The 14771-nt window shown below is 49.4% G+C and overlaps 1 protein-coding gene across 2 annotated transcripts in view; it reads left to right on the top strand.

Annotated features, from left to right (window-relative positions):
- The window catches only part of sema5ba (sema domain, seven thrombospondin repeats (type 1 and type 1-like), transmembrane domain (TM) and short cytoplasmic domain, (semaphorin) 5Ba), a 396442-nt gene that overhangs the window by 118562 nt on the left and 263109 nt on the right, over nt 1-14771 (top strand). The gene's annotated exons all lie outside the window — the stretch shown is intronic.

Genomic DNA, 14771 nt, shown 5'->3' with positions numbered 1-14771 from the left:
CAACATTAACCATTGAAATCAAGTCGATCGTGACATTTAAGAGTGAGTTAGGTGAATCATTAGACTATGAGGCAAGGGCAGGCCCAAAGAGCAAATATGGAGGAAGATATTTTACCCAGTGAGTTATAATGATCTGGAATAAACTGTCTGGTAGTGTGGGAGAAGCAGATCAGATAGTAACTTTCAAAAGGGAATTTCAACCCTTGGAAAGGAAAAATATTTCAATGGCTATGGGGAAAGAGCAACAGGGGAGTGGGATTAAATGGGTAACTCTTTACTGTGCCTTTGCAAAGGAGGGCTAAAAAGAGATGAGGTGCCTTTTGTCAGCGTTCTGCCTGAGCATCCCCGTGACGCAGGACTCGACTGCTCTGCGGACTGTGCTCCAGGGGCGCACACCGAGAGAAACATCAACTGCGGCTGGAGGACCCTAAACTGGGAGTGGCGCAATTCGGTCTGCCCGAAATCTGCTACTTCTCCAGTGCAAAGAGTTGCCCACGACGAGGTGTTGTCGACGAGCGCATTCCAAAGGTCCAGGACTCCGTGCTGGGGGGGGGGGGATGGACTACAGCTTGGGGCAGAGGCGTAATGAGGGACAGGCCAATAACCGAGGCCCTTCAGCCATGGTTTACTGAGGGGTAAAACCCTACGCCTGTATGTTTGATATGACATGAATATTGTAAATGTTTGTAAACGCAATGAGTAACATGTAGCATTAGAAGGAACTGAATTGGCTTTGCACCTCGTGGCACGTCAACTTTGATTGATCGTATCATATTCTGAATAAAGTATACTTTCAGGATACACGGCCGACACTGCATTGGGGTCACGGAGTCTATTGTATTGTAAGGGGGGGGGGTTGTTGGGTTACGGGTATATTCGGAAGCAGCAGCTCAATCGCCCCACATGGCCTTGTACTGGATGCCAGCCTCCTTATTCCTTTTTTTTTTACCAACATTTTATGAAGGCATTTATGGTTTTATAACAATAAAAGATACACATACAAGTGTAAACATAGTTCAGTGCGTAACACATCCCTCCATCTCCCACTATTCCTGCCGAGTCTAAGCCTAACGCAGGGGCTAGTTTAGCACAGTGGGCTAAACAGCTGGCTTGTAATGGAGAACAAGGCCAGCAGCGTGGGTTCAATTCCCATCCCAGCCTCCCTGAACAGGTGCCGGAATGTGGCGACTAGGGTCTTTTCACAGTAACTTCATGGAAGCCTACTTGTGACAAGCAATAATATATTAACTCCCCTTACCCCCTAAACCCCTCATTGAGTCTGCTGACAGTTTAGTTTTCTCCGAAGAAGTCGATAAAGGGCTGCCACCTCTGAACGAGCCCTCACGTTGATCTTCTCAGAGCGAACTTAATTTTCTCAGGTCTGAGAAACCCGGCCACGTCGCTAACCCATACCCCCGATTTCGGGGGCTTCGAGTCCATCCACGCAGGTAATATCCATCTCCGGGCTACCAAGGAGGCAAAGGCCAAAACATCAGCCTCTCTCGCTCCCGGGTCTTCTGACACTCCAAAGATCGCCACCTCTCGTTTTTAGTACCATGGACAGTCCAAAGATGTGCGGGTTAGGTGGATTGGCCATGCTAAATTGCCCGTAGTGTCCTAAAAAGTAAGGTTAGGGGGGGGGGGGGGTTGTTGGGTTACGGGTATAGGGTGGATACATGGGTTTGAGTAGGGTGATCATTGCTCGGCACAACATCGAGGGCCGAAGGGCCTGTTCTGTGCTGTACTGTTCTATGTTCTATGACATCCGCAAATTCCTGTCAAAATCCCCGAAGCTTCGGGCACGCCCGACACATGTGAACATGGTTTGCGGGAACCTCATTCCTTCTGACGGTGAATGTGTAACGCAGAGGGAGTGAGGCTGCTTCGGGGGGAGATGGGGAGGGTGGGGCGGGGGGGGGGGGGGGGGAGGTGCTCTTGGACCTGGCTAATTTCCTGGGGTAGCTGGGAACAGCAGCAGCCTCAGGAAACTGAAGAGGTGGCCTGCGGACTACCACTTTGGTTGCCATGATTAAGTCAGCACTGCGACAGGCCAGCTATTTTGAGACGCGGAGAAATCCTCCTGCTGTAATTACACTTCACGTCAAGTGGGAACAGTTAGACAGCCACAACGCATGCCTGATCAGCTTTACTTTATTTACAAGCCCAATAAACATGCTCTTGCGAAACAAATTACCCAGCAACAACATTTCTTTAAAACATATGTTGATACTAATAATTAGAATTGATTAAACTGTTTATTCAAAAAATGGGGTCTGGGAGAAAAAGCAAAAGAAAATACTTCAGCAAGATCAGTTTAGTTTCAGAATGTGTTGGGACATTGGAAACAAGAGCCTGGTGGTCAATCCATGCAGGTTTATGAAGTGATAAGCCAGATAAAAGCAAACCCGTTTGGTTTGGTGTTTTTATAGAGTGGGAGTAAATAGGAAAGATGGTTTAGTTTGGAATTCCACGCGGGAAATGAAAAAAAATGAAAATCACTTATTGTCACGAGTAGGCTTCAAATGAAGTTACTGTGAAAAGCCCCTAGTCGCCACATTCCGGCACCTGTTCAGGGAGGCTGGTACGGGAATTGAACCGTGCTGCTGGCCTGCCTTGGTCTGCTTTCAAAGCCAGCGATTTAGCCCTGTGAGCTAAACCAGCCCCTACAAGTTAACGCAACAAATTAAATTTAAGACTTCATACCCAGCTGCTTGCCTTTGACACAGTAAAATGTCCCAAAGTGTTTCATTGAAGCATTATCACTCAAATCCTGGCACTGAGTCAACGAAAGGCACGTTTGTGCTCAAAGACTTGAAGGCGCGATTCAGCAACCGTGTTGCTCCCGGCGCGAATCAGGACGTGCCGTGCGAATAGCGGGAAAGGCAAAATCGAGATTCGTGTCCGGCGCAATCCATTTTCCGATTCACCCCACCCTCTCCCAATGGCGAGTTCCAGATCTCGCCCCAAAATGGTGAGAATATCGTTAACCCTCTCATTTGCATTCTTGTCAATCTCCATTACCGAGATTGAAGACGAATGCAGCGGCCTCCCGGCAATTACCCAAGACCCCAGCGGTTTCCTCCCACAGTCCAAAGATGTGCGGGTTAGGTGGATTGGCCATGCTAAATTGCCGTAGCGTCCTTAAAAGTAAGGTTAAGGGGGGGGTTGTTGGGTTACGGGTATAGGGTGGATATGTGGGTTTGAGTAGGGTGATCATGGCTCGGCACAACATCGAGGGCCGAAGGGCCTGTTCTGTGCTGTACTGTTCTATGTTCTATGTAAGTCAAGGGGGCGTCGTTTACTACTCCTCCTTCTCAAAAATGGCAACCTGGCACAAAGGCTACTGAGGGGAAGTGAGGAACCATTTCCATTTCCCGGCCCTGCAGCTGAATGGCGCAGGGACTGCTACCTCAGTGCTCGGGAACACCTCAGGGGTTTGGGCTTAGTCAGGGGGCTGAAACGTCCCAGGTCGGGGGTCGGGGTGGAAAGAGGGAAGGGGGAAATCATCCAGGGTTCCCATTCCCAGTTCCCATCCAGCTGGCTGGCGCGGACAGCGATCCGAGATTCCCATGGAGGAATAGCCTGCAGCTCCGGGAAGGCAACAGTGTCCGAGGGAACTAAATCCGAGCATGTTCCAGAGAGAGGGGGGAGGGGTGGGGGAGAATGAAACGTTAGATTGCCCTTCGAATAAACAGCTGAGAGATGGTACCGCTGCCAGCTAAACTGTGGTTGCAGCTGCAGGTTGCAATTATTCTGTTCACAGACTGGGCTAATGCCAATTGAAGATAACAATCTGTTCATTATTATTTCAAATTAAACCTACAAACGTTGCAAAAACCTCTCTCACCCAGGAGCTGCGATTCAGGCTCCGAAGCCCAGGGATTCCTGAGAGTGCGGGTGGTGGGTGGTAGAGGCTAGTTGGAGGCATAAATAAGGCATTAAATGATTGCATGCAAATTACAGGAGCGGGTGCATTTTGCGTCTCCGCTTTCCAGCAACCGAATCCTGGTCATAAAATGCTAGCTCGTGGATCGACAGATTTAGCCATCTGTTGGTGGCACAGACCAGAGGTGGCTTTCAACGTGAAGAAAATTAATTTTGTTTGTGCGGTTATAACTGTCTCGCTATCACACCAAAGAACCAGGAGGATGTCGGTCAGCTGGGCTTTCATTTCTCAGGCCTTTTTTGTACAGCCCGTACGCAGGCCATTCAGCCCAGCTGGTTTGGTGCTGGATTCTTTGAAATGAAATGAAAATCGCTTATTGTCACAAGTTGGCTTCAAATGAAGTTACTGTGAAAAGCCCCTAGTCGCCACATTCCGGCACCTGTTCAGGGAGGCTGGTACGGGAATTGAACTGCCTTGGTCTGCTTTCAAAGCCAGCGATTTAGCCCTGTGCTAAACCAGCCCCTGCTCGTCCCGCTACCCTCTCTTTCCTTTATTACCTTCCTATCTTCTTTCCCCTCTAAGTATTTACCCAATTCCCTTTTGGAGGTTACTGTTGAATCTGTTTCCGCCGCACGATTTAAAAAAAAAAAAATCTTCATTTCCTGGCAAGACCCAAATTTATTGTCCGATCCCTAATTGCCCATGACTTGTTGGGCAATTGGTGAGGGCCGTTAAGAGTCAGCCACCTTGCTGTGGGTCTGGAGTTGCATGTCGGCCAGACTGGGTAAGGACGGCAGATTTCCCGCCAAACACCATTTCTGAGACTAGCTTTTGATTCCAGATTTATGAATTGAATTTAAGTTCTCCCTGCTCCCATGATAGGATTTGAATCCTTCTCCTCAGAACATTCTATGTTATTATCCTGAGGCCTCTGGATTATAAATCCAGTGGCTTTAACACTGCGCCGCCATCACCCCCAAGAGAACACATTCAAATCGTAATAGAAACATAGAAAATAGGAGCAGGAGGGAGCCATGCCAGCCACCAAGCCTGCTCCCCCATTTATTTATTTAAAAAAAATTTTTTTTTTTAAGAGTACCCAATTATTTTTTTTTCCAATTAAGTGGTAATTTAGCCTGGCCAATCCACCTAGCCAGCATATCTTTGGGTTGTGGGGGTGAAACCCACGCAGACACGGGGAGAATGTGTAAACTCCACATGGACAGTGACCCAGAGCCGGGATTCGAACCCGGGTCTTCAGCGTCGTAGTCCCAGTGCTAACCACTGTGCCACGTGCCGCCCTCGCTGCTCCGCCATTTTTGATGGTCATGGCTGATCATCCAACTCAATAGCCTAATCCCACTTTCCTCCCGTTTCCTTTAATGCTCTTCGCCCTAAGTGCAATGCAATATGCAAATATGCAATGTTTTGGCCTCAACTACTTCCTGTGGTAACGAATTCCACTTTCTTGGTGAAGAAATTATTCCTCATCTCTGCCTGGAATGAGTCTACCCCTGTTATGACCCCCTAAGGGGCCAGAACCTACATTGTAACAGATTCCTCTCTATGACCAATGGTTCTGGACACACCCACCATTGGGAACATCCTTCCTGCATCTACCCTGTCCAACCCCGTTCGAATCTTATAGGTTTCTATGAGATCTCCCCCCCCCCTCAGTCTTCTGCACTCCAGCGAATACAATCCTAACTGATTCAATCTCTCCTCATACGTCAGTCTCGCCATCCCAGGAATCAACCCGATAAACCTTCTCTGCACCCCCTTTACAGCAAGAACATCCTTCCTCAGATAAGGAGACCAAAACTACACACAATATTCCAGGTGTGGCCTCACCAAGGCCCTGTATATTTGCAGCAAGGCATCCCTGTTCCTGTACTCGAATCCTCTCGCTATGAAGGCCAACATACCATTTGTCTTCTTTACCGCCTGCTGCACCTGTATGCTTATCTTCAGCGACTGGTGTCCAAGGACACCCAGGTCTCGTTGCACATCCCCCTCTCCTAACTTATGGCAATTCGGATAATAGTCTGCCTTCTCGTTTTTATCACCAAAGTGGACCACCTCTCATTTCTCCAAATTATACTGCATCTGCCATTCATTTGCCCACTCACTCAACTTGTCCAAATCACACTGAAAGATCTCTATGTCACTGGTTGTGTAAAAGTGTTATTTCTCATGTTTTCTTTGTTGTTTTTTCAGTCACCTTCAATGTGTGCCCCCTGGTTACTGACCCTGAAATCAGTGTCCCTTCACCCCCTTGATCCCAACCGCTCCTGGATTAGAAACCCCTCCATGAAATCTCCTCAGCCTCCTGTGCTCCAAGGAGGACAACTTCAGCTTCTCCAGTTTATTTGCATATTTGAAACATACAATACCCAGAGGGGACTTGAAATGAAATGAAAAATGAAAATCGCTTATTGTCACAAGTAGGCTTCAATGAAGTTACTGTGAAAAGCCCCTAGTCGCCACATTCCGGCGCCTGTCCGGGGAGGCTGATACGGGAATCGAACCGTGCTGCTGGCCTGCTTGGTCTGCTTTAAAAGCCAGCGATTTAGCCTGGTGAGCCTGGTGAGCTAAATCAGCCCCACAGGGTGGATACTGAAAAGATCTTAACCCTTGTGGGGAATTGGTTTAGCTCACTGGGCTAAATCGCTGGCTTTTAAAGCAAACCAAGGCAGGCCAGCAGCACGGTTTGATTCCCGTACCAGCCTCCCTGAACAGGCGCCGGAATGTGGCGACTAGGGGCTTTTCACAGTAACTTCATTGAAGCCTACTCGTGACGATAAACAATTTTAATTTTTTCAATTGTATCCCTAGGGGGACACAATTTAAGAAATGAGGGGTCTCCCGTTTCCCATTTACGACAGAGATGAGGGAAAATTTCCTTTCCTCAGAGGGCCATGAGTTTTTAGAACTCTCTTTCCCTGGACCATGATAGAGGCAGAGCCGTTGGATATTTTTACAGCGGAGGTCGATAGATTCTTGACTAACAAGGGAACCGAAGGTTCCTGGGGTGGGCAGGGATGTGGGTGGCACAGTAGCACAGTGGTTAGCACTGTTGCTTCACAGCACCGAGGGCCTGGGTTCAATTCACGGCACTGTCTGTGTGGAGTCTGCACTTTCTCCCCGTGTCTGCGTGGGTGTCCTCCGGGTGCTCCGGTTTCCTCCCACAAGTCCCGAAAGACGTGCTAATTGGGTGAATTGGACATTCTGAATTCTCCCTCTGCGTACCCGAACAGGCGCCGGAATGTGGCGACTCGGGGCTTTTCACAGTAACCGCATTGCCATGTTAATTGGCCTACCCCTGCTCCTAGTTTCTATGGTTACAGAAGTGGATTAGCAACCTAGGCAGTGAGATTACAGTCCCACCATTGGCGAGCTGTGGAACAAAATTCAATAAAATAATTTTAATGCGTTGATTTCCATGGGGGAAAAGAATGATCATGGAAACGTACAAATTAAGAGCAGGAGTAGGCCACTCGCCCCCCCCCCCCCCCCCCCCCACCCCTGCCTGCTCCGCCGGCGGCATGATATCATAGTGGTTAGCACTATGGCTTGACATCGCCAGGGCCCCAGGTTCGATTCCCGCTTGGGTCACTGTCTGTGCGGAGTCTGCACGTTCTCCCCGTGTCTGTGTGGGTTTCCTCCATCAAGTCCTGAAAAACGTGCTGTTAGGTAATTTGGACATTCTGAATTCGTCCTCTGTGTATCCGAACAGGCACCGGAATGTGGCGACTAGGGGCTTTTCACAGTAATTTCATTGCAGTGTTAATGTAAGCCTACTTGTGACAATAAAGATTATTGTATTAAGATCAGTGGTTTTCAAACTTTTTTTCCCGGGACCTCAAAAGCTCATCTTTATACGGCTTTGTTCCCGATTTCAGATTCTTCTTAATTGTTTGTTCACGGGAGATCTTGGGAGTTCTGCATACAGCTCACACCAGCACTGCTCTGTCCTGCCGTGGACTCTCCTGTGAAGCTCTCTCCATCGGGTTCAGTTGTGAGGTCCTGGCATGTCTCTGGCCCTCTCTTCCTTATTACAGAAAGATCCATCTTCAGTTCTTCGCACAGTCCTGTTGCTTGCTTGCTGGAAGGTACAAAATGGAGGAATTTCTCCTCTTATGATTTTGCGCCCAAAGCACGTGACCCTCTCTCTGCCACCGTTTCTGTCGGGAAGACTCCATCAATTTTTAAAAATATCTGTTCCTGGGACAGTGCGCTGACATCAGGGGGAAGCGGTCTGCCCTGCTGGGCTCCGGGCCTATGCACTGCTAGATCGGGCTGAGGGGGCGCGCCTGCGTGAGATGGCTGGCATCCTTGAAAGTTTTTTTTTAGGAAACATTTTATTGAGGCATTTATAATTTTAACATTGAAACATATTAACATGGTTAATGGTCAATTTTCGTTGAAATCGATGAACGGCTGCCATCTCCGAGCGAACCCCGGTATCGAACCCCATTAAGGCGAACTTAATCTTCTCTAGCCTGAGAAACTCACTGACCCACCCCAATTTTGGAGGCTACGAGTCCCTCCACCCCAGCAAAATCTGTCTCTGGGCCACCAGGGAGGCAAAGGCCAACCCCCCCCCCCCCCCCCCCCCCTCCCCCCGCCTCCCCCCGGCTCCCGGATCTTCCTATACTCCAAATATTGCCACCTCTGGACTCGGAGTCACCCTCCCTTCCAGGACCTCTGACAGGCCATCTGCGAATCCCTGCCAAAATCCCCTCGGCCTCGGGCATGCCCAAAACATGTGTACATGATTCGCCAGACTTCCCCCACACCTCCTCCACCTCCTCAAAAAACCTACTCATCCGGGCCACAGTCCTACGAGCCCTGTGGAACACTTCGAACCGGATCAGGCTAAGTCTGGCACACGACGAGGATGCATTGACTCTCCTCAGGCCCTTCCCCCATAGCCCAACTTCCAACTCCCCCCCCCCCAACTCATCTTCCCACTTCCTCTTCACTTCCCCGATTGGGAATTCCTTATATATTGCTGAGACCCGTTTTAGACATCACCTTATCCTGTAGTCCCCTTAGAGGGAGGTGAGGGAAGCTTGGAACATGCCTCCGGACGAAGTCCCGTACATGTAGGTACCGAAATTCGTTCCCACCCGGTAACTCAAACTCCTCTTCTAGCTCCTCCAGGCTCTGGAAACCCTCCTTAATGAAGAGATCCCCTAAATCTCTCAATCCCTGCCCGCTGCCACCTCTTAAAGCCCCCCCCCCCCCCCCCCCCCCCCCTCCCCGGAGCGAACCGGTGATTGGCACAGATCGGTGACCACAACGATGCACCCTCCAGTCTCATATGCTACCTCCATTGCCCCCACAGACTCGGGGCTGCCACTACCACTGGGCTTGTAGAGTACTGAGCCGGCGAGAACGGCAGAGGTGCCGTTAACAGAGCCTCCAGACTCGTGCTCTATTAGCCACCCAATAGTAATTAATAAAGTTCGGAAGGGCCAAGCCTCCCTCCCCACGCCCCCGCTCAAGAAGGAACTTCTTCACACTCGGGGCTTTCCCAGCCCATATAAAACCTGAGATCACCGCGTTCATTTTCCTAAAAAATGCCTTGGGGATAAAGATTGGGAGACACTGGGAGACACTGAAACACAAACAGCAATGACAGCAGGAGCATGCACCACCTGCGGAAGTCTGCTTTCAATCACCCTGCCCAAATTTAGTTTATGAAGCTGACCCCAGTCCCTTGCCACCTGACTCCCCAGATACCTAAAACTCCTTCCCAGCACTTTGAACGGCATCTCCCTCAGTCTCCTCACCTGCCCCCCTTGCCTGGATCGCGAAGACCTCCCTCTTGCTTATGTTTAGTTTGTAGCCTGAGAACCGGCCAAATTCCTCCAGTATTCCCATAATTCCTGCAATCCCCCGCAACGGGTCTGTTATATACAGGAGCAGATCGTCCTCATAGAGCGAGACCTTGTGCTCCACCCCCCACCTCTCACTGTCCCCCCTCCAAATATTCAATGCCCTCAGCGCCATTGCCAAAGGTTCTCTGGCCAAGGCAAACAGTACTGAGGAGAATGGGCACCCCTGCCTTGTCCCCCTGCACAGACTAAAATATTCTGACCGGACCCGGTTGGTCCTTACATTCGCCACTGGTGCCTGATGAAGCAACCGGACCCAATCCACGAATCCCTGCCCGAACCCAAACCTTCCCAGTACATCCCACAGGTACCTCCAGTCCACCCATGGCCACCACCACCTCGACCTCGCGCCCCTCCGCGGGCATCATTATCACGTTTAGGAGCCATCTAATATTGGATGTCAGGTGTTGACCCTTCACAACTCCCGTCTGGTCCACCCCTATTAGCTCTGGGACACAATCCTCTGTGCACATGGTCAAGATCTTTGCCAGCAATTTAGTATCTACATTCAACGTGGAGGTTGGTCTATACGACCCACAGCTCTCCGGGTCCTTATCCCGCTTCAAAATAAGGGAGATCGATGCCCGAGATAACATTGGGGGAGCACTCCCAGCTCCTTGGACTCATTAAAAGCCTTTAGCAGGAGCGGCCCTAGCAACCTGGAAAACATTTTATAAAACTCAACCGGGTATCCGTCAGATTCCGGGGCCTTATCCGATTGCATCGCCCCCAACCCGTCTATAACCTCCCCAAGCCCAATTGAGGCTCCCAAACACTCCACTAATTCCTCATCTATTCTTGGGAACTCCAGCCACCCCCCCCCCCCCCCCCCCCCCCCCCTCCCCAGAAATCGTTTCATACTCTCCTCCCCGGCTGGGGGTTCTGATGTATGCAATCTACTGTAAAACTTCCGAAACACAGCATTCACCCCCGCCGGATCCAAAACCAACTTCCCCCCTGTATCTTTTACTTTCCCAATCTCTCTCGCCGCCTCCCGTTTCCTCAGCTGGTGCATCAACATCCTGCTGACTTTTTCCCCATATTCATACACCGCCCCCTTCACCCTCCTCAGCTGTCCCTCCGCCTTACCTGTGGACAGGAGCCCAAATTCCAGTTGCAGTCTTTGACGTTCTTTCAAACGCCCGTCATCCGGAAACTCCGCATACCTCTTGTCCACCTGTAAAATTTCACCTACCAGCCTGTCCAACTCCGCCCGCTCAGCTTTTTACTTTCGTTTTAGGCTGTTTGCTGCAGGGTGTGTTTTAGTTTCGTTTTCAGTGTTGGAGCTGAAGCCAGACAGAGCAGGTGGACTGTTGATCTCTCTGCCATGAAAAGACTATCTCTTGATCATTTGGCGAATTCCGAATTATAAATGCTCTCAGTAGTGAATGTAAACCTAATGTGCTTCTGTTAAAAGGGGTTTCTTAAGTATTCTGGATGTTAAAAGGACAGCTTACGGATTAATTAGTGTTGTATTCTTTGGGGGTTGTATTCGAATTAATGGTTGCTAAGTTGTTCACTGTATGTTTTAAAAAAGGTTAACTTGAGTTCATAGAATAAACATTGTTTTAATTAAAAAGTACTGTAAAGCTCTGTTTGCACCATACATGTAGAGTGGGCCGTGTGCTCCCCATAACCATAATCTATTAAAAGTAGTGGGTCAGGTGAACTCCATGATACACTTTGGGGTTCTCTGAACCCTGGCCCATAACACTCCTTACGGATCCTGGACCGTGTTGAAATCTCCCCCCATAATCAGTCGATATGAATCCAGGTCTGGGATCTTCCCCAGCACCCGTCTGACAAACGCAACATTGTCCCAGTTTGAGGCCTTTATATTTACCAATACCATGGCCATTCCCTCCAACTTCTTACTAACCATAACATTTCTCTCTCTCTCTCTCTCTCCTCCTCTCTCTCTCTTCCCCCCCCCCCCCCCCCCCCCCCCCCCCCCCCGGAGCCGACTTGACCTTATTAAAGCTTGCCCTCCTCTTCGCAAACTCTGCTCCCAGGTGTCCTGGTACACCCGTATCTCAACCTCTTCCCACATACATCGCCTCGTTTACTTGGCCCACCTCATAATGCGTTCCTTGTCCAGGAACCGATGTAATCGCACCACCATCACTCACCCCCCCCTGGAGTTTGTGCATCAGCGCCCTGTGGGCCCGATCAGCCTCCAGCGGTCGATCAAACGCACCTTCCACAAGCAGCTTCTCCAACATCTTCCCCACATATGCGCCAGTGTCCGATCCTTCGATCCTCTCCGGCAGACCCACGATCCAAATGTTCTGCCTCCGAGAACAATTTTCCAGGTCCTCCACTTTCTCCAGGAGCCTCTTCTGCTGTCACGCAGTATCATAATCTCTACTGCCATCGAGCTGGACTGGTCCTCATGCTCCCCCGCCAGCTCCTCCAACCTCTGGATTGCCTGTCCCTGGGCTGCCAGTTTCGTCTTCATGCGGTCAACCACCACCTTGATCGAGACCAGGACCTCCTCTTCCGCGCTCTCCTTCCGTTGTTGAGTGAACTTCTCATTGAAGAAGCTCCACCAGCTGGTCCATCAACCACTGAGCTGACGGGGTCCGACCCTGTTCGTCCGCCATCTCACGCGCATTGTCCACCGCCTGGTTTGTTCTTTTCCGATGACTTCTGGGCCACAGGTCCATAAACTGTGGGTCCCTCCTTCTGTTCTTGTCTCTACACCCTTTCTCTACAAATTTTCTGCAAGAATCCGGCTTAAAAGCAACACAAAGTCCACCATGAGCGGGAGCTACCACATGTGCGACCGTTCACTCCATGGCCGCCACCAGTCGGCATTCTTGAAAGTTGATCGCAACGGCATTTTTAAAAGTTGGTCACGGCTGTTGGGCACTTCTTCCCGCGTTCGAGAGGGCCGCGACCGATCGCTCCGTGACCCTCCCGTGGGTCGCGACCCTGAGTTTTAAAATGACTGAATAAGATCATCGCTGATCTGATTATAACCTCAACTCCCACATTCCTGCCTACCCCCGATAACCTTTCACCCCCTTGTTAATCAAGAATCTATCTAGTTCAGCTTCAAAGATATTCCAAATCTAAACATCCAGATTGTCTTGGAAAACCCAACTGGATGCCTTCTGGGCGTTGGCATATTGCTGTTTGTGAGAGCTTGCTGTGTATAAATTGGCTGCCCCTTCATTACAACAGTCATTATGCGTAGAGAAAGTACTCTGTTGACAATAAAACACTTTGGAAAGCCTTAAGTCATGAAAGGAGCTTCATTCTTCCTGCTGTCTCCACTGATCCTCATGAATATACTCGCTCAGGCGGGATATTGAGGTAGCTCAGTGCGATCGGATTGTAGCAATGCCTTTCGAGAAAGGTGGAGGTCAATTAACTCATTTCACATTGCTACATCTCTGTTAACGCAAATTCCAAATGTATAAGTTGATCGTTACTGTTGGAGCGATCCTATACTGCCAATATTGGGAGTTCCTTTTCGTTGGGTATCCTAGTTTCCAGAAACAAGGAATTTTAGCTGAAAGGGTAGGTTGGAGAAGCTCGGACTGTTCTACTTGGGGCAAAGGAGATTAAGGAAAGATTTGATCGAGGTGTACAAGATTGTGACAAGTTTAGATAAGATGAACAAAGACAAACTGTTTCCATTAGCTGATGGTACACAGATGATTTGGAGTTGGGGACCAAGGGCAATGTGTCCAAGTTTGCAGACGACACTCAGATGAGTGGTAAAGCGAAAAGTGCAGAGGATACTGGAAGTCTGCAGATGGATTTGGATAGGTTAAGTGAATGGGCTAGGATCTGGCAGATGGAATACAATGTTGACAAATGTGAGGTTATCCATTTTGGTAGGAATAACAGCAAAAGGGATTATTATTTAAATGATAAAATATTAAAGCATGCTGCTGTGCAGCGAGACCTGGGTGTGCTCGTGCATGAGTCACAGAAAGTTGGTTTACAGGTGCAACAGGTGATTAAGAAGGCAAATGGAATTTTGTCCTTCATTGCTAGAGGGATGGAGTTTAAGACGAGGGAGGTTATGCTGCAATTGTATAAGGTGTTAGTGAGGCCACACCTGGAGTATTGTGTTCAGTTTTGATCTCCTTACTTGAGAAAGGACGTACTGGCACTGGAGTGTGTGCAGAGGAGATTCACTAGGTTAATCCCAGAGCTGAAGGGGTTGGATTACGAGGAGAGGGTGAGTAGACTGGGACTGTACTCATTGGAATTTAGAAGGATGCGGGGGTATCTTATAGAAACATATAAAATTATGAAGGGAATAGATAGGATAGATGCGGGCAGTATGTTTCCACTAGCGGGTGAAAGCAGAACTAGGGGGCATAGCCTCAAAATAAGGGGACGTAGATTTAGGACTGAGTTTAGGAGGAACTTCTTCACCCAAAGGGTTGTGAATCTATGGAATTCCTTGCCCAGTGAAACAGTTGAGGCTCCTTCATTAAATGTTTTTAAGGTAAAGATAGATAGTTTTTTGAAGAATAAAGGGATTAAGGGTTATGGTGATCGGGCTGGAAAGTGGAGCTGAGTCCACAAAAGATCAGCCATGATCTCACTGAATGGCGGAGCAGGCTCGAGGGGCCAGATGGCCTACTCCTAGTTCTTATGTTCTTCTGTTGTTATGTACAAGGATTAGGCGTCACAGATTTAAGTTTCTTGGCAAGAGATGCGTGGGTGGGGGGGGGGGGGGGGGGGGGGTGTTGGGTAAATGGGGGGGAATTTGGGGAGGGACCTTTTCAGGATGTGAGTGATAATGATTTGGAACTTGCTACCTATGAGGATGATGGAAGGAAAGATGATGATGGCGGAAGGAAATTGGGTTGGCACTTGAGGGAAACAGTGTCACAGAGCAGGCGGAACGAGACTGACTGGATTTCTCCACGGAGCCTGGAGTCGATGGGCCAAAGGCCCCCCCCCCCCCCCAACCCTGTGCCATGATGACTTTACGTTTCTCTTCTAATCTGATTCAA

This window comes from Scyliorhinus canicula, chromosome 2 (genome assembly GCF_902713615.1).
Source record: "Scyliorhinus canicula chromosome 2, sScyCan1.1, whole genome shotgun sequence".
NCBI classification, from domain to species: Eukaryota; Metazoa; Chordata; class Chondrichthyes; order Carcharhiniformes; family Scyliorhinidae; genus Scyliorhinus; species Scyliorhinus canicula.
The sequence above is the reverse complement of the archived record's forward strand: the minus strand, read 5'-3'. Positions and strand labels throughout refer to the sequence as shown.